The sequence below is a fragment of the Balaenoptera physalus genome (genome assembly GCF_965194825.1).
Source record: "Balaenoptera physalus genome assembly, chromosome: 10".
NCBI classification, from domain to species: domain Eukaryota; kingdom Metazoa; phylum Chordata; class Mammalia; order Artiodactyla; family Balaenopteridae; genus Balaenoptera; species Balaenoptera physalus.
In genome coordinates this window covers 5,598,595-5,623,188 of record NC_138889.1, presented here as the reverse complement: position 1 = coordinate 5,623,188, position 24,594 = coordinate 5,598,595, and the positions used below count along the sequence as shown (strand labels likewise).

Here is a 24,594-nt window from a genome sequence, read left to right as displayed (position 1 = left end):
GGCCCATAAAAGGGAGCGGAGGGCATGCTGGCCGAAAGGTAGGTGGTGGTCAAACTGTGACAAATTGAGCCTTTACCGAGAATGGTAGAACCTCCAAGGGAGAACAGGGCAAGAAAAGGAAAATTACTGAAATCCTTATATGCCACAATCACTGCCTTTGGGCAGAATAAAGTAACGTTCCGTGTACTACTTCAAATGGATACTGTTTGGATTAACAAAACATAACTTAATATATATGAAAGATTTCCTGAATTATAAGTAGCGTTTGGTTATTTTTAGCAGATCATACAGTACAATTTCCATAATGTGGGAGGCTATGAATTCTTTTAACCAAAAGATTAAGAAGGGCCTGTGGACTCAGGGGGAGCCCCTGGAGGTTTGTTTGTTCATCTGTTTGGGTGGTATCATTCTTTTATGAATTGTTTTGTTGAAATATATTTTACATATAAATATGTGTGCAACATGTTAATTTGATACATTTTTATATTGTAATATGACTGCCATTGTAGCAATAATTAGCACCTATTGTGTTACATCATTATCCTTTCTTTTGATGGTTGAAATAATTAAGTTCTAGTCTCTTAGCAAGTTTGATAATTATAATACAATATTGTTGTCTATGTTAACTATACTGTGCATTAGATGTCTAGGACTTATTCAGTACATGTTGCAAATTTGTACCCTTAAACAGCATCTGTCCTATCCTCTCACTCCCCATCTCCTGGTAACAACCATTTGACTCTCTGTTTTACAACTCTGGCTTTTTTAGATTCCACATATGAGTGATATCATACAGTACTTGTCTTTCTTTGTCTAACTTATCTCACTTAGCATAATGTGCTCAAGGTCCATCTATGTTGTTGCAAATTGCAGGATGTCCTTCTTTCTCAGGCTGAGTAGTATTCTGTTATATATACATATATATACACACACACACACACACACACACACACACACACACACACACACTTCCATATCGTCTCTATCTAACATCTGTTGATGAGCACTTAGGTTGTTTCCATATCTTAGCAACTATAAATAATGCTGCTATGAACATGGGGTGCAGACATGTCTCTGAATAGCCAAAGCAACCTTGAGGAAAAAGAACAAAACCAGAGGCATCATACTTCTTGATTTCAAACTATACTACAAAGCTACAGTAATGAAAACACTAAGGTACTGGCATAAAAATAGACACAGAGACCAATGGGACAGAATACAGAGCCCAGAGTTAAACTTAGGCATATACGGTCAGCTAATATTCAACAAGGGAACCAAGAACACCCAGTGGGGAAAGGATAGTCTCTTCAATGAATGGTGTTGGGAAAACTGGATAACCACATGCAGAACGTTGAAATTGGACCCCTATCTTACACCACTCACAAAAGTAACTCAGAATAGATCAAAGACTTAAACATAAGACCTGATACCATAAAACTCCTGGAAGAAAACACAGGGAAGAAGCTCCTTGACATTGGTCTTGGCAATGATTTTTTGGATATGACACCAAAAGCACAAACAAGAAAAGCAAAAAACAACAAATGGGACATCAAACGTAAAAGCTTCTGCATAGCAGAAACAATTAACAATATGAAAAGGCAGTCCTGGGGGGTTCTGAGCAGAAGAGCGATCAATGCTCAGGGTGAACTAAGGAAGGAAACTGTTGAAGGTGGAGACGCCAGTGAGGAGGCCACTCAAATAGCTCCAGGATGAGGTAATGAGGACCCGCAGGAGGTGAACAGCAGTGGGTTTGATGTCAGCACCATATTTTGTGGTCTGGCTATGAGTCAGCTGCTCCCTGCTCTTCTCCATCACACATCTGTCCTTTACAGACCTGTCCAAGCCCCCATGTCTGCACCGAGCCATATGCCCCCGAGGCAGGGGGTGTGCTTCATGCTTCTCTTTGCGCAGAGTCCTGGCAGACCACCTGGTAATAAGGTATTTGATTTATCTTGCTAATGATGATCTTCCCACATAACCCTTCTGGCTTGAAAAGATCCTCCTGAACCCAGAGATCTATTTCTCTGGATCAAATTATAGTCCTGAATGAACGATGGTAGGAGAAAATGGGCCAAAGAACAGCCTACTAATGACTCAGAGAGATCAGATTTAAAGAAGCGGCAATCCCTTAATCCCAGGTGATATTGCTTCCGCTGCAAACCCTGGAGTCCCCATCACCATACAGAAGAGCCCTGGCTGCAGTCCCCAGCTACCTAATCCCCAGAAGGGGCAGGGAACATTAGCTGTTCCAGAAGTGGGCACGACAGACTGGCTACTGGGGGTCAGGTGGGGCTGGACACTGTAATTTAAGCCACAGCCTGCCTCTATCTATTCTGGGAGCAATTGGTGTGATCAAGATGCAGAGAACCCTAATCCTAGTTTGGCATAGAGGCAGCCCGATATGCGCCAAGGCTCCTCTACCCAGAAATTCTGCTTTATAAATAGAGGAACCAGTATGCAAGACTGCGGCGACAAAGGGTCACTGAGGCATGCTGCATGGTGACAGAGCGATGGAATTTCCAGGAGCAGGGACATTCTTGACAACACATCTAGCCTTCCTGTCTCAGGCAAGATTGCATTGTGGGCTAATTTGGCTTCTTTATATCACCTGCATTTCCCTTTTACTGGAGGAAAGTAGTATTTGGATACAAAATCTTTTTTTTTAATTTTTTATTTAAATTTATTTATTTTATTTATTTATTTTTGGCTGCATTCAGTCTTCATTGCTGCGCACGGGCTTTCTCTAGTTGTGGCAAGCGGGGGCTACTCTTCATTGCAGTGCGTGGGCTTCTCATTGCAGTGGCTTCTCTTGTTGCAGAGCACGGGCTCTAGGCACGCGGGCTTCAGCAGTTGTGGCACATGGGCTCAGTAGTTGTGGCTCGCGGGCTCTAGAGCTCAGGCTCAGTAGTTGTGGCGCACGGGCTTAGTTGCTCCGCGGCATGTGGGATCTTCCCGGACCAGGGCTCGAACCCCTATCCCCTGCACTGGCAGGCATTCTTAACCACTGCGCCACCAGGGAAGCCCTGGATACAAAATCTTAAATTGAGGTCTCTACTGATCCCCAAAGCTCAGAGATCTCCAGGCAACTGAAATTGTGTGCCTGTGTCTATTAACTCATAAGAGTGTGCTATGGTAACGGTGGTTACAAATGGATATATAATATTAATTATGACATAGTATAGTGGTCATCCTACACTCTTCAATTCCTCCTTAGATTCTGGTAACTTACCATTTTATGAATCCTCTCTTCCCAAGGTAGAAGCCAGAAAATTCACAACTGCATACCTCACCCAACTACAGTGTAGTCATATGATCGATGTTCTGGCAATCAGACACATCTTCATGAGATTTGTATTCAGAAATAACAAATACGAGGAGATAGCCACACATGAGCAACCATTCTTCAGGAAGGTGCATTAGCAGAAGATACCAGACCTTTTGCAGTGGCAGTGCTGGTTTCTGGCTGTAAACTGTTACGAGAACAACTGGTTGGACATTGTTCTGTGTCTGGTTCTTTTGGCCTCCAGAAGATTAGATGAGTTACCTAAAATTCTTAAACCATATTTTTAGCTTAAAGTGCCAGAACAGCTTCTGCTGTTGGCATCTAAAAGACCCTGACAGATGCACTGATTGGTACTTGGAATGGTTACCAACAACAGACTGTCAAGGAAATGGGGGCATGATGGTTGGTTATGTGAAGTGGTTGGATCTGAAGGCAAGGCAATGATGACTGAGTTAGCTTTAGAGGATGGGATTCTGGCAGTCCATGATGGACAGTGATGAAACAATTACTTAAATTATCACCTGACCTGCCTACTCAAGGCTTTGGTGGCCTACATGATGGAGGGCTTGGGGAATGCAAGTACCATGGGCTGAGCTTACTGCTTCTGACTCTGTTGGACATTTTAAAGAAAGAAAATGTTAAGTCAAAAGTTAGAATTTTTAGCTCCTGAAACTATCCTACAATTACACGGCTTTTATGCTATCTCTTGAAGCCACGAGGCTGGTGTAGCTGAAAATCAAACTCACACTGGGATGCTGAATTATGAAATAGGTTGAATTAACAGTTTTAAGAGGATTCTTATGTGGAAATTAGGACATCGATTGGGAAAGAGTGAGACATGGAGAATTGGTATGGGACATTTGAGAATATCTCAATTCCCAAAATCTCAGCAGGAGAGGCCCTTTCTCCCTTCTTCATTGACGCTGTTCCTGCCTTGATTAAATACCTGTAATGACCTTGGTCAAGGATATTGCCTTAGAGGTAACATTTTGTCCTCATGTACTATGCTAACCACCCCTTACTGCCTTTAGACTTGTAACTAAAGTCAGATCCCAGGATATGCCAGGGGGGCAATTACAGAGTCAATCTGGAGAAGCGAAATCTTACATGACAAAAATAATGATAAGATTTTGCTAATTTATATGGTTAAAAACTGGGAAATACACATAAAACTGGATGATAAGGGGCTGGATGAAGATGGGGGTAGAAATGAATTTTAGATTGGGCCACATTCGCTAATATGGGTTCACTGAGTGGACATTTTGGGTTGAATTTGCTAGCTGAAATAGTTGGGAGTAATTTTAATGGTTCATTTGGTTGGTTAAAATTTTGTCTCAGCAGGGATCTACGTCAAATGGAAGTTGAGATGCTAGACATTGTTAAGGGAAATGTAGAGAGAAAGAAATCTCAAGACTTCAGGAAGGAAAGGAACGTTGGAGTGGATTTATCATATTTGACCCACTCACAAACCCTAACCTATATCCTTGAAGGGGCCCAGAGCACACTCCATATCTGCAAAGCTGTCTGAGAAAGGTTGTGTTTTGGTTTGTTTTTTTTAGCTTTTCAGCCTCTGTTGTACAAGAAGGAGGTGAAATGTATAGCCACCATAATAAGTAGCATGATTTATCAGGGCTAAAGGAGTAACTAGAATGATGGTTAGCAGTGACTAATTGATCATAGGGCTGAAATTGATTCTCAAGGGCTGAAATAAGCGGTCAGTCCATTCATGTTCTATTTGATCTGAAGAGAAAACAAGTCCTAGGTCTGATGAAAAGAGGTGTGTCTTTAGAAATTACAATAGAGTGTCAGGGGACCTTACTAAATTCCCAGTTCTTACAGCTTGAAACACAAGCAATTCTACATCCCCAAGGGCATCACAGAGATTTGTGTCACTTTAAAGACTTTAAAAATGTAGGTGTAGTGATTCCTATTATGTCCCCACTTAACTCAACTGTTTGCTTTGTTTAGAGGAGAGATTGTTTTAGCAGCCAGCACTTTAAAACGTTCTTCCACTATTTTGCTAATTTCCTTTATTTTAAGACCTACTATTCTATCTAAGGAAGAAGCCAACTGAGATGCCTGGAGGAATGTGATCTAGATTCTATCAACCGATCCACTCTGCTGGGACTTGAATTCAGAAGTCAGTCACATGAGGAGGTGGCTACAATGTGAGGGAAGGCTTGTCTGAAATGCATGCTTGGGGAAGGGAGCTGATTCTTCACAGGTCACAGTGGTAGCCTTTGTGGCGTTTGGTTCCAGGCATTACGGATGCTGCTAGAGAAGCCGTTGAGTGCAGTTGCTGCCCAGCCCAGATTCTGTCTTTCTGGCTCTCCTGGAAATTTGGTGAGCTCCCTAATAATACTCTTTAACAACTCCACACATTCCTTTTCTGTATCAGCTGGCCAGGGTGGATCCTGTTGTTTGCAAACACAAACCCTGACTGATACAACGAACCCTCGGGTATACATTTTAAACAGGCCTCTCAGTGGAACCAGCTTTATGGCTTCCACAGTAAGGAAGAAAAAAAAGGAAAAGAAAGAAAGAAGTGGGGGGAGGGAGAAAGAGAGAGAGGGAAAGAAAGAAAGGAAAGGAAAGGAAGGAAGGAAGGAAGGGAAGAGGGAGGGAGGGAAGGAGGGAGGGAGGGAGGGAGGGAGAGAAGGAGGGAGGGAGGGAGTGAGGGAAGGAGGGAGGGAGGGAGGGAAGGAAGGAAGGAAGGAAGGAAGGGAAGATGCTCAGAAAACAAACGCACTGTAGGGGTTGGCAATACGGAACTTTTCATTACTTGTTAAAGGATCACATTCCTCCAGTATATTCTGGATTCAGTAGACACTTCACACAGATTTTCAGGCCATCTCCATAAATTGGGCCTCCAGTGACAACAGACATTCACTGAGGCTCTGCAAGGTCATCCACCATCAGAGTGAGATTCTGGATATAATTCTTTTGTCAGATACACATGTCTCACAAAACATTTTTTCCCAGCCTGTGCCTTGCTTATTCATTTTCCAAATGTATCTCTTGTGGAGTAGAAGTTTTTAATTTTGATGAAGTCTAGCTTATCAAATATTTCCTTTACGGTTATTGCTTTCTGAGTCTTCTTGAAGAAATCTTTACCTGTCTTTTGGTCACAAAGATATTCTCTTAAGTTTTCTTCTACAAGTGTTATAGTTTTAACTTTTTATATTTAAGTCTATGATCCATTTTGAATTAATCATTATGCATGACATGTAGTAGGGTTTAATTATTTTCCATGTAGATATACAGTTGTTCCAGCATTATTTATTGAAAAGACTTTTCTTTCCTGTTGGGTCGGTTTCAGCATCTTTTTGAAAATCAAATTACCATATAAATGTGGGCCTATATCAGGGCTCTCTATATTGTTGTTTTTTTTTTTTAAAGAGCTCCTGACTTATTTATTTATTTATTTTATTTTTTTGGCTGCGTGGGGTCTTCGTTTCTATGCGAGGGCTTTCTCTAGTTGTGGCAAGTGGGGGCCACTCTTCATCACGGTGCGCGGGCCTCTCACTATCGCGGCCTCTCTTGTTGCGGAGCACAGGCTCCAGACGCGCAGGCTCAGTAGTTGTGGCTCACGGGCCCAGTTGCTCCGCGGCATGTGGGATATTCCCAGACCAGGGCTCGAACCTGTGTCCCCTGCATTGGCAGGCAGATTCTCAACCACTGCGCCACCAGGGAAGCCCTCTCTATATTGTTTTATTGATCTATTTGTTTGTTTATCATTATGACTGTAGCCCACAGTCCGGATTATTATAGCTCTATAATAAGCCTTAAGTCAGATAGTTTGTCTTTCAACTTTGTTCCTCTTTTTAAATTTTGATTTTTCAAGTTAACATGTAGTCAAAGCAACTTCTTTGAAAGGTACAGTTCTATTAATTTTAACACACATATAAATTTATGTAACCATCACCACACTCAGAATACAGAACAGCTGCACCCATTCCCTCCTCCTCCACTATCTGTTCTTTGTCATTATAGCTTTGTCTTTTCAAAAATGTCATATAAATGGAATCATACAGTATGTAAACTTTTGAGACTGGCTTCTTTCACTCAGTAAAATACCTTTGAGATTCAACCAAACTGTTGCACGCATCAATATCATTCCTTTTGTTTGTTGGGTATTATTGTAGCTTATGGCTCTACTGCAGTTTATCCATTCACTCACTGAAGAACATTTGGATTGTCTCCATTTTGTTGGCAATTATAAGTAGAGCTGCAATAAACATTCATGTGTGGGTTTTGGTGTAAACACATTTCCATTCTTCTAAGTGTTACTCTTTGCTGGAGTCAGTGTGAGGTGATACCAATGGATTTTTGTGTGTGTGGGTTTTGACCGGAGTATAGTGGTTATGGGCTAAAAGTTTCTGTCTTGATAGGCTACCCCTTTCCTGGTCCTTTGGCCTGAGAGAATAGGCTTCTGCTGAGGCTTTTTTTTTTTTTTTTTTTTTAAATCTGTATCTTTTGGCATCTCCAGGTTGCTGGCTTCCTTAGCTCCAAGTCTGGAACATATGAGGCAAAACAAAACAATCGGGAGCCCATTTCTCCGTTCCCAAGGTTTCCACCGGTTTGTCTTCTCTTCTCTACCTTTTAATTAGAGTCTTCTTGTGATCGTCTTAACATACTGTCCAGGGGTTTTAAGTTGGACTTAGCAGGAGTAATAGGGAAAAGTACACCTACTTCATCTTCTCAGAGCAGAAGCCTACACTTGCTTTTGTACTTTGTTGTTGTCACATGGTATAAGGAAATGCCTGATTCACATAGATAGGTATAATAGATGAAAAAGGTAAAAGTTCTAACAGCAAAACTTTCAATCTCAAGATTTTTTATGTGCTTAATTGATTTTTCCTCCCTCAAATTAATTTTTTTTAAAAACCTCTTTCCAAAAGCAACCGGGCAGGTATTTGATTTATCCTAGAATACGGACCACGTTTAGGTAGGTGAGAACAATGTTTTCTGCTCTTGTTGCTTTCTCTGACACTCTGGATTTTTTTTCTAGGTCTCTCTCTCAACACATCCCCATCCTAAGCTGCATCTTCTTCTCGAACAAGGTAGTTTTATGTATTTCAGAAGCAATATCAACAGTAACTTTTGAAACATTTGTTTGGGTTTAATCTTCAGCAGAAATCCATATAATCAAGTTGCAAATTTATTTATGCATTTCAGCAATTTGATTACTATATGTTGTTTGATCTAATCTCTTAGTAACTGAGGTCTACAAAGACTTTTTAATACACATTACATTCAATATATATTCACTTGATAAAAGTGATATACTTTGCCTTGCATTTATAAAGATGATACCAGTGATGGTGAATATGATTTAGCAAACATCTATTAAGGACTTGCTACATGCCAGGCATTGAGGATACAAACACATGTTGAAAGGGCATGAATTCAAGAGAGGCAGAGTTGTCTCTATTTACAGATAAAATGATATCATATGACAAAAACCCTGAGGACTCTACCAAAACAACTGTTAAAACTGATAAATTCAGTAAAGTTGCAGAATAAATGCCAATATACAAAAACCAGTTGCATTTCTATATGCTAACAATGAACTATCAGAAAGAGAAGGTAAGGAAACAATCTCACTCACAATTGCATCAGAAAGATTAAAATAACTAGGAATAACTTTAACCAAGGAAATGAAAGACCTGTACAAGGAAAACTATAACACACTGAAGAAAGAAAATGAAACACAAATCAATGGAAAGATATCCTATGTTTATGGATAGGAAGAATTAATATTGTTAAAATGTCCATACTGGGACTTCCCTGGTGGCGCAGGAGTTAAGAATCTACCTGCCAATGCAGGGGACATGGGTTCAATCCCTGGTCTGGGAAGATCCCACATGCTGCGGAGCGACTAAGCCCATGCGCCACAACTACTGAGCCTGCGCTCTAGAGCCCATGAGCCACAATTACTGAAGCCTGCGTGTCTAGAGCAACTCTGCAACAAGAGAAGCCACCGCAATGAGAAGCCCACACACCGCAACAAAGAGTAGCCCCCGCTCACTGCAACTAGAGGAAGCCCGTGTGCAGCAAGGAAGACTCAATGCAGCCAAAAATAAATAAATAAATAAATAAATAATTTTTTAATTAAAAAAAAGAATCTTTACCGCAGAGCAACTAAGCCCATGCGCCACAACTACTGAGCCTGTGGGCCACAACTACTGAAGCCCAGGTGCCTAGAGCCCATGCTCTGCAACAAGAGAAGCCACCGCAATGAGAAGCCCGCACACCACAACGAACAGTAGCCCCCGCTTGCCGCAACTAGAGAAAGCCCGCGTGCAGCAACGAAGACCCAACGCAGCCAAAAATAAATTAAAAAAAAAAAAGAATCTTTAAAAAAAAAAAAAGTCCGTACTACCCAAAGCAATCTACAGATTCAATGCAATCCCTATGAAAACAATGGTATCTTTTCACAGAAATAAAACAATCCTAAAATTCATATGGAACCACAAAAGATCCCCCAAATAGCCAAAGCAATCTTGAGAAAGAAGAACAAAGCTGGAGGCTTCACAATTCCTGATTGCAGACGCATAGATCAATGGAACAGAATAGAGAGCTCAGAAATAAACCCGTGCATATATGGATATATGGTCAATTAATTTATGAAAAAGTAGCCTAGAATATATAATGGGGAAAGGATAGTCTCTTCAATAAATGATGTTGGGAAAACTGGACAACCACATACAAAAAAATAAAACTGGATCCCTGTCTTACACTATACACAAAAATAAATTCAAAATGGATTAAAAACTTTAATGTAAGACCTGAAACCATAAGACGCCTAGAAGAAAACATAGGCGGTAAGTTCCTATACTTCAGTCTTGGCAAAGATTATTTTTTAATTTGACATCAAAAGCAAAGACAACAACAACAAAAAGCAAACATAAACAAGTGGGACTGTATCAAACTAAAAATCTTCTGCTGAGCAAAGGAAACCATGAACAAAATGAAAAGACAACCTACAGAATGAAAATATTTGCAAATTATATATCTGAAAAGTGGTTAATATCCAAAATACACAAAGAATTCAAACAACTCAATAGCAAAAAACATACAATCTGTTAAAATGTGGGTAGAGAATCTGAATAGACATTTTCCCAAAGAACGCATACAAATGGTCAACAGGCACATGAAAAGGTGCTCAGCATCACTAATCATCAGGGAAGTGCAAATCAAACCACAATGAGATATCACCGCACACCTGCTGGAATGGCTGCCATCAAAAAGACAAGAGAGAAGTGTTGGTGAGGATGTGGAGAAAAGGCAACCTTGTGTATGCCACCTGATTTCAGAGGTCATGCTCTGACACACTCCTCCGTGCAGCCTCTTCTACCCCCGCTGCCCCTCTCTGTTACCCCTGACGGTGAGAGCTCATGAGTGACGGTGAACACGACACAGGGGTGTAAGCACCCTTTCCTGTTGCCTTTCCTGGGGCTGGCTGTCTTGTACCCTAACCTGAATGTCACCATGTCAGAGGTCCCTGACAGAGCCTGCTTGGAAAAGCAGAGTGTGCTATGGCCTAGAGCAGTGAGGGTCTCCATTCAAATACTCCAAAATATCCCAAGCTTCCAGAAAGACAGAATCCATGGTGTCTGAGTGACTTCAGGCCATGAGGGAGCCCTGAGCACTGCAAGGTCTGCACGTGGACTTGACGTCTCCCTGGGGCATCTGAAACTAAGGTAATTGATTCCAGAGTATTGGGTGGACCAGAGAGCTTGGTGTGTAGCTAGCAGAAAGAGCACAGGATTTGGTTGAATCTTGGCTTTGAATTTGCCTCTGTCCCAAGCATGTGGCTTTTTTCCCCTTTCAGTGGTCTCAAGTTTCCCTTTCAATGGTTTCAAGTGCGTCAAGAATGGTTTTATGGGACTTCCCTGGTGGCACAGTGGTTAAGAATCCACCTGCCAATGCAGGGGACACGGGCTCAAGCCCTGGTCCGGGAAGATCCCACATGCCGCGGAGCAACTAAGCCGGTGCGCCACAACTACTGAGGCTGTGCTCTAGAGCCCAGGAGCCACAACTACTGAGCCCGTGTGCCACAACTACTGAGCCCTAGCCATAACTACCAAAGCCCGCTTGCCTAGAGCCTGCGCTCCGCAACAAGAGAAGCCACAGCAATGAGAAGGCTGCGCATTGCAAAGAAGAGTAGACCTGCTCGCTGCAAGTAGAGAAAGCCCGCATGCAGCAAAGAAGACCTGATGCAGCCAAAACAAATAAATAAATAAATAAAATTAAAACAACAAAAAAAGGAGGGTTTTACGTGCATGCCAGCCTGAGAGAAGGCCCAGTGCAGACACAATCGGAGCAGAACTGGGAGTAATCGGGAGGCTTCCTTTAGGAGGTGAGTCTTACTAAGGATGTTGAACATGCTAGACCACGCTCACCCTGGAGACACCAAGGTTACCCCAGAGGCCACCAGCAAGTCCCCATCCACCCGGCACCCCTCACGGAAGCCTCCACTTCGTCTGGGCTCAGCCTCCTTGGCTCCCACTTCAGGCCTTTGGGGAGAGGTTGATGTTAACCAACAAAGGGATTCTCTGAGAAGCCTGGGAGCCCAGGAAGAAAAGCACGAGCTGGACTCTCCATCTGCCTGCTCAGCGGCTGTGTAAGAGCTGGAGGGGGAAGGGGAGTGGCCGGGGCAGGGCGGCTCACAGTGGCTGCAGTCAGTCCGCGTGTGCAGAGGAGCCAACTCGGCTGACAGGCTGGGCCTCTCCCACAGGTTTTCCCTGGGACTAGACAAAAGAGGAATAGAGACCAGGAAAAGGGCTGAGGCCTCAAACAAAAATTAATTAACACTATCTATTTTTCTTTCTCTTTCTGAAGGTAATCTCTTAATCCTAAGAACTGGGATTCATGCGTGCCCCTTGGTCTATAACAAAAAGGGAAGGTCAGGAGGAATCCGTCATGTTCAAGGTCTCACCTGTTAGGTTTACTTTTCTCAGGGGCTCTCTGTGTGGCGACCTCCTGTGAAGTGAAACAGGCCTCTAGGCTCTGACTAAGATGAGACAATCATGGCCAAGGATGGCCATCACCAGGAAAGCTTTGATGCGGAGAGACTGGGAACCGCAGGGAAATTGGCACGTCAGGACTTGAGTTACTAAGGGAAAAGGAGGGACCGTAATTGTTTCTCAAGTGCTTTCCAAATAAGTCTTTATTCCATCAATAGAGTTTTCTCTATATCCAATTACGCTCCACTTTCTCTCTGCCTCTATCCAGATACCATGTTAGGGACTAAGAAATCAGAGGCCTTGGAATTAGAAGGTTCTTTCTGAGGTCTTTTTGTCTAGGCTTCTACACTATCAAGATACGAAAGCCTTTGCTATCCCGGTCTCCATCATTTGGAAGTGGGGAGAAGGTGGAAGAAAAGGGATGACTGGACAGGAAATACAAAAAGTAATTTGGAAACAATTGGAAATTGGGAAGCTACTCCCATTCTTTACCTAAATAAATGGACCACCATTCACTCGGTTGTTCAAGCCAGAACCTTGGGCGAGCATCACTGGTCCCTTCCCTCATCCCCTCTGCATCCACAGTGAGGGATCCAAGCCCTTGTGACCTCTTGCCTGGGTTACTGGAATGGTCTTGACTGATCTCCTGTCTAACGTATCACTGTCCTTCAATCTAACAACCAGAATTTTCTTTCTACTACACAACTGGATCATGTTTCTTCTCTGCTTTAATGGGTCCCCCTTTCTGTCAGAATAATTTCCAAACTACTAAGTGTAGCATTCAAGACTCCCCATGATCATCAGGCTGATGCTTCTCCTGCCATGTACCCCCCAGTATTCAAAGGCTACCCTGAACTAGTATGATGCGCTCCAACTTGCCTCCTGAACTTGGTACATTCTTCCTGGCTCATCCCTTTCCCCACTCTGGCTAACTCTCGTCTGTCCTTCAGGCCTCAGGTTGGTTGTCCCTTCTTCTGGGCCGCTTCCCCGAACCCCTGCTACACTGGATTAGGTACCTCTTCTCTTCAGTGGATTCCCGTGACCTTCAACCTGTTGTGGCAACTCTCTCCATTGCCATGCCTGTCTTCTAGACTAGGCTGCAAGCTCTTTGAAGGGGCTTGTACAAGTAGGGTGGAAAGGCCTTCTCCATGTCTTTAATTTGCATGAATTCAACTGTGTGTCCATATTAAAAAAGAGTGAGGGAGAGAGAGAGTGAGCGGTTGCTATTTCAACGGTACGAGCAATCCTGAGTGATTTGCACTGGCCATCAATCAGCCTACAGGTGTCCCCACATGGTGTCTTAGTGAGATGAACGCGAATCTCGGCTTGAAGGTTCTGTTTGCTTTTGTTTTGTTTCACACCGCACGGCCACTAAACGTAATCCACAGGCATCATCTAGTGAGGAAGCAGCAATATGGTCCAACACTGGAGGAGGCGCTGGTGACTTTGGACTTATTGAGACACCGGGTTTCATTCTCTAACACAGTGCATCCCTAAGGGATTTTCAAGATGATCGATGTTATATTTAATTTTTGCTTTTTGTGTGATTTTTAGAATGAACACCCCTGTAAAATACAACTCTGCTCTACTAGCCAAGCTTGCCCCCCTTTCTCTTGGCAACTACATCCTCACCCCATTTATATGGCTGTTACAGGAGCTGTCATGGTCTCACCTGACCCAAGATAGGACAACAAATATCTTCTTCTCCAAGATTATTAAGTTTGAGGTCCAGATAATTACAGCCACGTCCTTTCTTGCAGGTGAAGCTGTAAGATGAAAAACTAAAGGGCCCTATTTTTCAGCACATGATCAAAGCTAGTCCACTGAAAGGAACAGACAAGATGGAGAGAGAAGTGACTGAAAATGGCAAAGGCTGGGTCAGCAGGTATGTGCACCTTATCACTGGAGGGTTGTAGGCAGAAGCTGGGTTGGGGAGGATGGGGTACTACTAATTGGATACACGCTTCCTTGGTGCTGATGTTGAGCATATGAGGAAAGACGGCTGCCCTGGTGAGCTTCAAGCCTGAATCTATGTGATTCCAAGGGGTAGGAGAATGGGTGGGGGGCAGTAAATGTCGGGGGTGGGGAAGGTGAAAAGGAAGAATGGTGAGGATGGGAGAGAACTGAGTTAGTTGGGACAGAGATGACGTAGAGTGGATTTAGATCGAAATATTTAGCCTGAGATCTAACTTAGGCTGGAAAGTTAAGAAATGGGAAACATGTGCCAAAGAGAGGTTAATGACCCCAAAGTTACACAGCTGCTAAAGTGGCAGAGCCCAGATTTGAACTGCAATCTCTGTGGCTCTAAGGTCCATGCATACCAATCATCTGGTCTAATCCCTTCTTCTAGCAGATGAAGACAATGAGGCTTTGAGAAATGAAGTGACTTGCCCAAGGACACCAAGATATTCCAGCAAAACGAATCCTAGAACCACCAAAACCCAGTCAAATACTCCTTCCAGGCCATTCATGGCCTCCTATCACAATCAGAGAGAAAGTGGAGGGGGAGGTACTGAATCCCTACAAGGCTCTGAAAAGGCCCCTTCCCTCGTCTGTGCCCGTCACCTCCTTGACAAACTAGGGAGGACGTTGACGAGGTGTCACAGGGAGCGTGAGGCACTTGGAAAATAGAAATCCCTTGATTAGGAGAGTCCAAGCGATTATTTACTTGTCAACTTAGGAGGGTAGGGCAGGATTAATTTGAGCTCAAAGAAAAGGGTGAAAACAAACGTGTAATTATTACTATAATAATGATAATAATTTATTAATCTGCAGATTCTGTACAAATATTACTCCACCCTCGAGTAGTTTACCTGTTGCAATTGGGGCTAAGCCACTGGTGAAGGTGGGGATGGGACGGAGAGAGGTAACCAACAACGACGAAGGCCAGAAGGTAGGAAAACAAACTGGAGAAAGAAAGCATGCTGCTGCGCGGGTGATGGAGGGTGAAGGTGGTCTGACAGGCAAGGCATTTTATAGTAAAATCATAAGCTGTTTCTATTAGGGAAGGTTTTTCAGTGGAAACCAAATTTCTCTTTTTTTTTGTATTAGGAACTAAAAACAAGAATGTTAAGTGAACTACTTAAGATCACATAGCTTGTCAGTGACAGAACTTGAACTAGAACTTGAGTCTTTTTACACTTAGTTCTGTGCTGGTCCAAGAAGAGCCTACAAGCAAGCCGGAGAATGCAGCACATTGGGGAAGAGAAAGACCAGAAGAAAAGGTGTTACGATACAGGTCACAGGGGCTAGTTCACTACGATCAAATGCCCATCTCTTGTTTTCCATCAACACCCTCCCCCCAACGCATTTCAAAAAATATAAGAGGGCCCAATCAAACTGGCTTATAAGAGTGGGAGAGAAATTGTCGGCTCTCAGTAAGATAATGTGCTGCTACCATTGGAGCTTTTTTATTTTCCCAGAAGTGAGAATCCATATAAAGGAAGAAGAAAATAAAAGACATCATGAACCAATGCCTTCTAGTAATTTCCCTCCCCTCTCGAATCAAGCACCCTCGGGTCTCCCGTCTACATATTCTCACGGCAACACGCACCTCTTCTTGGCAGCCCTGACCATCGAGGTGACTTTACCTGGAGCCGTGGGGCTACATGATTGACACCTGCTTCCCTTGCTAGACTGCAAGCCTGGTCAGGGCAGGAATGCCCTCTGATTGTATCACCACTTTGTCTTTGCTTCCTGGTATGGAATTTGGCTCTCTGTAAGTAGGTAAGATGTGCCACCCAGACCCCCTGAAAGGAAGAACTTGCTGCCCATCTGTGGGGAACAGAGCCAGCGGACAGCCCTCCCGCTGTCAACAACTTCAGGGTCTGGCTCAGCTGCAGAGAGTGGTACCTCTGAAGGCCATACCTTTGCGGAGTGGGCAGTCCACGTTTGGTAACTGAGTGAAGCAGGAGGTAGTGGATTGACTGGTGGTCCCCAAAAGATGTCCTAACCCCCAGAACTTGTGAATGAAACCTTATTTGGAGAAAGGGTCTCTGCAGATGTAACTAAGTTAAGGATCTCGAAATGAGGTCATTTGGGGTTTAGAATGGGCCCTAAATCCAGGGACAGATGTCCTTATAAGAAAAAGGCAAAAGTAGATTTGAGACTGAGACACACAGAGGAGAAGCCACGTGAAGACAGAGGCAGAGACCGGAGGGGTGCTGCCACAAGTCAATGGGACACCTGGAGCCACCAGAAGCTGGAAGAGGCCACGAAGGATGCTCCCACAAGCTTAGGAGGGAGCATGGCCCTGCTGACACCCTGATGCTGGACTGCTGGCCTCCAGAACTGCGAGGGAAGGAATTTCTGTTGTTGCCATTGGGTGCAGCTTCCCTAGGAAATCAACACACAGGGGGCATAAAGGGCTGCATCTGGGCCACTGTAGCCTGACTGTGACTAGTTCCTGCTCCAGAGTTCACCGCTGGGTGCCTGGGGTTCCGTCAGGCCTCAATCATGTTTGACTTTTTCTTCTGCTTAATCTGCTTTCTTCCTTCCTCCTCCAACAGATTTTGGTCCCTAATAAACACCTCACACTCCAAACTCGGGCTCCCTGACTGCTTCCAGAGAACCCAGCATGACACGCTATAATAAGATATTTGTTAAGTGAATAAATTAAGTAGACAGTGAGTTCCTGGGAGGCAAGAACTATGTCTTTTTTTTTAAAATTAATTAATTATTATTATTTTTTTGGCTGCGTTGGGTCTTTGCTGCTGTGCGCAGGCTTTCTCTAGTTGCGTCAAGTGGGGTCTACTCTTTATTGCGGTGCATGGGCTTCTCATTGTGGTGGCTTCTCTTGTTGCGGAGCACGGGCTTTAGGTGCGTGGGCTTCAGTAGTTGTGGCACATGGGCTCAGTAGTTGTGGCTCACGGGCTCTAGAGCGCAGACTCAGTAGTTGTGACGCTTAGTTGCTCTGCAGCACGTGGGATCATTCCAGAGCAGGGCTCGAACCCGTGTCCCCTGCATTGGCAGGCGGATTCTTAACCACTGAGCCACCAGGGAAGTCCCAAGAACTATGTCTTATTCATGTTTACAATCTTAAAGCTTAGCACAGTATCTCACACAGAATACGTGTTCAATAACAACGTCTTATATCAAAGAAAGAATGCATGAACATACAAATAGTTTGAATTGAATCTATAGATCGTAATGAATTTTGGTAAAAATACTTGTGTGTATTTCTTGTGCGCCTCCACTGAGGAGGGGGGGAGGGGGGGAGGGAGGAAGAGTGATCATAGTTCACTGTGTCATGAACCCAGCTAAGCACTGTCTTCAGGCTCTTGTGAGGGTGGGGACAGAGGACACAACCTCCACGAAGGACAGCTTTTCCCCTGAGGGCAACATTTTTGTTCTTGCAGTGCTAAGACTCTCCCTATCAACATGCAGAAATAATTTCACCACCGTGCCCCCAGCCATTCTGACATAAATCCTTATGGATAAACATTTTTAGTGTAAAGAGCAAAAATAAAACAGAAGGGACGTGTTCAAACAAGGCGGTGGAATGTGGGTGAAGGAGAAAGAATTGCCACTATTTTCAACAGTCGAAAAGTCTCTGTGAAGGAAATGGGATTTCAGAACGACTTTCCGACTTTCCGTCACAGCAGGTTTCAGAGGATCAGGACCTTAGAGGTCATATACCGCAGCGCCTTCTTTTATAGATGAAGAAACGGCAGCTCAGAGACAGCAGGGGATTTGCTCAAGGTCCTGCTACCAGGTGCGCAGCAAAACGAGGCTAGAACCTCAGAGTTCTTCCCGATACATTTGAATGGGGTAGTGGGAAGGAAGGAAGGAAGAAGGGCAGGAGGAAGTGGGGGAGGGAGGGGGGCACTGGCAAAGTGAACAGGGTTTCAGCACATGTAGGGGAGGGGAATCATCTGGTTCTGGCTAGGTGCTTCAGACAGATTATATCATTTATTCCCTGTAACAAGAATGTGAGGCAAAAGCTGCCATCTTCATTTTATCATCTAGGATGGTGAACTCAGAAACACCGGGTGAGTTTCCCAAGTAAAGGATAGAGCTAGGATTCAAAGTCTAGTACGTGTGAGTCCCCAAACCATACTTTTCTAGGACAGCGTGTTACAAGGGAGAAGGTGAGAATAAAGTGGAAAGTCGAATGAAGGATTAGCAGCGATAGGTGGGTCACCTGGGGGTAGACTAGGAAGGAGAACAGGAGTGGGGTTTGAGTGACTCGGGAATTCCAAGAAAAGAGTCTTAAAGTTCAGAGTGACAGTAATAGGGCAGTGGAAGCTGTCTTCTTGTCTACAAATGTGTAAGCAGAGAGGAGGGAAGGTAGCAGTGTCTGTGCCTGGAGTTTGAGGTAAGAGCTGGCGTTCAAGGTGGAACACTGGGTAGGCAGAGGGGCCGTGATTATCCCCGTGATGAGAAGTCACCACTCAGCAGTATTGATGGCACGACTCTGGAAATGGGAAGAAATAGGGAGACGTGGAAGGTCTGAAGAGCTACATCCTAGGAGTGACAGTGAACCAGCTGTAAACAGAGTCTTACAAAGACTGCAAAGGTGCCTCAAGTCAACCTAATTCATGTTGGATTGAGGAGATCTGGTCCTTGGTTGCCTGGGACAGGATAGAGTAACTCTTCTCTAGAGAGAGAGATGGTCATTCAGAGCCTCTACAATATTACATATCCAATATCCAACATCCAATAAATACTTATCAGAAATAGAACCAAGGGAAAAAACAGAAAATGGAAATATATACACAGGTGATCCAGATAGGAATTATCTGACAGACTTTAAAATAACTATCACTATATTCAAGAAAACAGATGACAAGACAGGAAATCTACCATAGAAACAGAATCTTGAAAAATATCAAGTAGAATTCTAAAAGTGAAAAATGCCATAATGGAAATTAAGAAATCCGTAGATGGTTCAAAGAGCAGGTTGGACACAGCTGAAGAGAGGATTCGTGTGCTTGAAGACAGACCCAGCTAGAGCAGACAATAGACTTATGCACAGATATTTTAAAAGAGGGAAAAGTATAGAAAATAACAGACGTATGAAACATGACGAAAATTTTAAATATAAATAACTGGAGTCTCTGAGGGGGAGGAAAGACAGAATGCACAGAAAAATATTTTGAGATAATGACCAAGAATTTTTTAAAAAACATCAAAACATATAAGATAGACTAAATAAGAAAAAGAAACCAGTAGAGGGATAAATACAAAGAAAACCACATTTAGGCACATCAAAGTAAAATTATTAAAAACCAAAGATAAAGAGAAAATATTAAAAACACCCAGAGGAAAATAAAAACACATCCCCTTCAAGAAAAGAGCAAAACTAAGACTGACAGCTGACTCAGCTCATACAATAGCAGCCAGAAGAAAATGAAACTGCTGAAGACATCTTTAAAGCAATGAAAGGAAAAAAAACAAAACAGAGTTACTGAAAGAAAAAAATCCAGAGGACACCTTTAAAGTACCAAAAGAAAACAAAACCAAAAAATCCTGCCAACCAGAAATTATTTACACAGTTAAAATAATCTTCAAAAATGAAGGCAAAATAACATTTACAAGCAAAAACTGAGAAAATTTGTAGCTGGAAGAGTTTCACTGAAAGAAATTCTAAAAAGTCCTTAAGGCAGAAGGAAAAATGCTCCCAGGCAGAAACGGAAAAATGAAGGAAGGAATTAAGAACAATGTAAACCATTAATATGTGAGCACATTTAAATTAATATAGATGATAAAGCAATAACAATAATTTCTCATTAAGTGTAAAATAGATATAGAATTTAAATGCATGACTATAATTTTAAAAAGGTAAGAGGAGGGTAAATTGAATCAAGGGATTTTAAGATTATAGCACTGTTTGGGAAGGTGAAAATCCTATTTTATGTTAGGTTCTAATAAATCCAAAATGCATCTTGCAATCTCAAGGCGAAACACTAAAAGAATAGTAAAAGAATATATAGCTAACAAGTTATTAGACAGTTAAAATATAACAAAAGTTGAATAATCTAAAATAAGGCAAAAAAAGGAGAGAAAAAAAGGGACATAGAACAGGTGGTACAAATGGAAAATAAATAGTAAGATAATACATATAAGCTGAAATAGTCATTGTTTATAATAAATGTGATGGTCTAAACACTCAAATATCAATAGAAGGTAAAGATCGTTAAGCTGTATTCCAAACAAAACAAAACAGTCATATGCTGTTTACAAGAGACACACCTTAAATACAAGGACACAGAAAGTTTAAAGTGGGAGACTTTAACACACCTCGTTCTATAATCAATAGAACAAGCAGACACAATAATCAATAAGGTTTGAGAATATTTGAACAACATGATTAATAAACTCGATATAATTGACATATATAGAACTCTAAACCCATTAACTTCAAGACATACATTCTTTTCAAAGGAAATGGAACATTTACCAAACAGACCCTATCCTGAGCCATAAAGAATTATGAGTAAATGTCAAAGGATTGAAACATTCAGTGAATAGTCTGCCCGGAGTAGGATTAAGTTAAAAAGCTATAACAGAAAAAAGTGGAAAATCTGCAAATGTCTGAAAATTTTTCTTTAGGGAAGAGGTGGATAGTGATAGGAGGGGCTTGGGGGGGGGGCTTCTGGGTTCTAGTAATGGTCTATTTCTTGATCTATTTCTTAATTGGTTACACTGATGTGTCCACCTTGTGAAAACGCATTGAGCTGAAACTTACGATCTTTTATTTTTCTCTATGTTTACAGTGCATAAATAAAAAGTTCATTTACAAATGAGGCTGGGCTGTGAAAGGAAGACTTGGGACAACAGTATGATGAGAAGAAATTTAAGAAAAGTATAAGAAAAAAATGTACTGCTTTTGAAATTGCAGCGGAAGGAGTCCTATTTAGCAGTCAGGAAATCTGAGCTCTCATCTGTGTGATGTTGAATAATCATCACCTTTCTCTGGCCTCAGTTTCCTCATTTGTAAAATGGCTATGCAGGCCCCAGATCTGATCCATGATTTTATCACAAAGTTCATGTGCGCGCTAAGTGGGAAAGCCTGAGTCTTTCCTGCCACAATCTACACTCACACGTCATTCCTCATTATTTGTAACATCATTCTCTCAAAGAGAGAACACTGGCAATCCAATGCCCTCAATAACTTTACCTGCCAATGGCAATTACATTATAGGACATTACTAGCACCCCAGAATCCCACCTTGGGTCATTTCAGAATCTTCTTCTTTCTGTAAACGTATCTGGACTTTTACCACCATTAACCAGCTTTGCCTGTTGGTAAGTAGCTGTTTTTTATTCCCCTCACCAGCTTGCTTTCTGTACCAGATCCGTGGAAAACCTGGGGCAGGGTGTGTGTGTGTCTCACTCTTGAATTAGGGCTCTTCCTTTCTTTTTTCTTTTTTTTTAACAATTCAGTACGAAAGCCATCAAGAAGGGCTGACCAGGGTAGGCATCCATGCAGTGGTGTGGGGCGGGATGAGGGAGCCCAGAGCAGAGTCAGAGCCTGAGCAGGATGAGGAGGAGTCCACGTGGGGAAGGGGTGACCCAGCACAGGATGCCACAGTCTGTGTGGGAAGAACTCTGCATTGGGATATGGACACATACACACTACTGTATATAAAATAGATAACTAATAAGGACCTACCGTACAGCACAGGGAACTCTACCCAATACTCTGTAATGACCTACATGGGAAAAGGATCTAAAAAAGACTGGATGTATGTATATGTATAACTGATTTACTTTGCTGTACACCTGAAACTAACACAACATTGTAAATCAACTATATTCCAATAAAATTTTTTAAAAAAAGAACTCTGCATAAGAAGGTGAAGAAGAGGCAGCAACTGGAGATTGCTTACATACAGAGGGATTGACCAAATAAGTAAATATATTCAGTGGGAAAAAACAGAAAACCCTGTATCCAAACTGATACAAATAGATAAATAAACGTAAAGTTTGACGAGGAATGGGATATTTGTAGTCTCAAAATCGTCCCCTCCTCCCGAATTACTTATTGTCTACAATGAGCAAAAGAATGATTTTACAGTGGAGAAGCCTGGCAGATAGCACCTTACTCAAATGATCAAAAGGCACACCATCCGTAATGGGTCATATTTAAATTGTGCATCACTGGCTAGGATATAATAAGAAAACCCAGCATCCTGCTGCGATATTCCTGTCAAAGATGCATGAACCCAATCAAGAGAGGAAATATCAGACAAACCCAAACTGAGGGGTTTTCTAAAAAGAACTGGCCTGTAATCTTCAAAAATGTCAAGGTCATAAAAGTCAAGGAAAAACCACGGAACTGTTCCAGATTAAAGAAGAATGAAAAGATTTGACAACTAAACGCAACGTGAGATCCTAGACTGAATCATTTCTCTGTAAAGGTCATTCATTACTGGGCCAACTGTTGAAACTGGGATGGTGCCCAAGGGTCAGATGGCCTCTGTTGTAATGCAGCAATGCTGATTTCCTGACTCTGGTGGTTGTGTAGAGGAAAGCCCTTGCTTACAGAAAATTCTAAAGAACTGGGGGTGATGGGGCCTAAGGTCTGTGTTCTCAGATGGTTTAGGAAGAAAAGCTCTTCATATTGTTCATGAAGCTTTTCTGTAAGTTTGAGAAACTCTTTCAAGAGAGCAGCCCTGGGAGGCATCCTTTATCTAGGTCCCTTCTCTGACCCGGAGAGCTTGTGTCAGGGTAGAGAGATAAACACAGAGACAAAAACTTAACAAAAGTTATCTGCCCTAAACCTCGGCTATCTTTCTAGAGTTGTCTGCAATGATATTATTATTATTAAGTATAATAGCCGCATTTATTGAGTGCTGACTCTCTTGCAGGCACAGGACTAAAGGCTGTGATTTGCCCAAGTTCACACACCTGGCCAGCGGTGGATGGAGTCAAGGAGAATGGGTGCTTTTGCCAGGGTGATACTGCATCAGTTGGCTGCTTTAGGTGGAGCAAGGCAGCCATGGCTATTCTGCACAAAGCACAGGTGAGCAGGCTTCTTAGCTGTAGGCAGGGGTGCCAAGTCACAGATGGAGGAAGTCGACAGAAATGGGAGCCTTCTCTGTGGGACCTGATCCCCCACTAGCTAAGCTGATGGCTTTCCCATTTTCTTGCCATGGGGCTCTCCTGTAACAAGACAAATTACTCTATCAATCCTCCCTTTGCCAGCAGATGAAGATGCCCAGCCTGCCAGACGGTCTCCTGCGGTTTCCCCTGCTGTTCCAGACCAGTCACAGGTTACGGTCCTGTTAGCAAGAGCCACACGCCGAGCTGGAATCCCAGCGTGGAGCCTCGGGCTGGGGGCACGGCGTGTGACAGCAAGAGCGGAGGCTGAATGCAGGGCGCCCCCCATCTGCTGTTTCTCTGCTCCTCCCTCCTTCTCTTCCTAATAACATCGAGGAAATGCCTGCAAGCTGAGCTCAGAAAGCATGTGTTACAAGGCCCTGTGCTGGGCAGTGACTGTTCCAGCACAGACAGTATCCACGCTTGCTTCCGCAAACCTGCCTTCTCCCTTTCCCAACACCACCCCAAATCGTACAGGACCCTCTGGAGTCTCAGCCCCTCTGTGGAACTCTCCCTTCTCTGAATTCTCTAACAATTTACCTCTGGCACAGAGTCTAACAGAGGTTGAACTTCACGCTCTAGTTTCAATCCAACTGTTGAATGCGTGCAGGATTGCGCGAGCACCTGAGCAGAGCTACGGCAGGTATCGGTGACAGGGCGGGAAGGAAGACACAGCCCCTGCCTCGTGGAGTTTACACCCTAGCACGGAAGACAGATTAAACAAAGAATGGCAAGTAGAGTGTTAAAACAGCGGCGGTAAGGGCTGCTTGGTGCAGAGAACAAAGGAACTTAGCTGAATCAAAGGATTCAAGGGAAGCCTGCCAGCTTCTGAATTTTCTTACTCTTCGTGCCTGGAAGTCTAGTCTTCCCTATAAACTGCATATGCTTCAAGATCAAGAGCCAGACGTGATTTAGCCCTAATGTCCTTCGTGAGAAATCATCAGAAAACACCGGCGAGTTCGAATGCAGCTAATGTGAGTGGTGCCTGCAGGGTCACATGCCGTCCCATGTTCCACCCACGGCACCCAAGGGGGACTTAGGAGACTCCTGGGGCTTCACATGGAAGAAAATATATACAAATTGCATAGAATTTGCTGCCCCAATTCCTTGGCCTTGCTTCTTTCTTAGTTTCCTCTCTCTGAGCTGCCCTGGCATTGGGCTAGAAGGAATCCTAACCCCCAGTAAAAAGAAAACGTGGATCTTGCACAAACCTGCGTGAAGGTCACTCAACAGAAAAGCGCCAGGACCCCAAACCCAACGGCCTCAGCAGAAAGTGGAAATGCCGACTTTCTT

At 43.1% G+C, this 24,594-nt stretch overlaps 1 long non-coding RNA gene across 3 annotated transcripts in view; it reads right to left on the bottom strand.

The window, feature by feature from the left end:
* The window catches only part of LOC309667630, a 101,185-nt gene that overhangs the window by 38,254 nt on the left and 38,337 nt on the right, over positions 1 to 24,594 (bottom strand). The gene's annotated exons all lie outside the window — the stretch shown is intronic.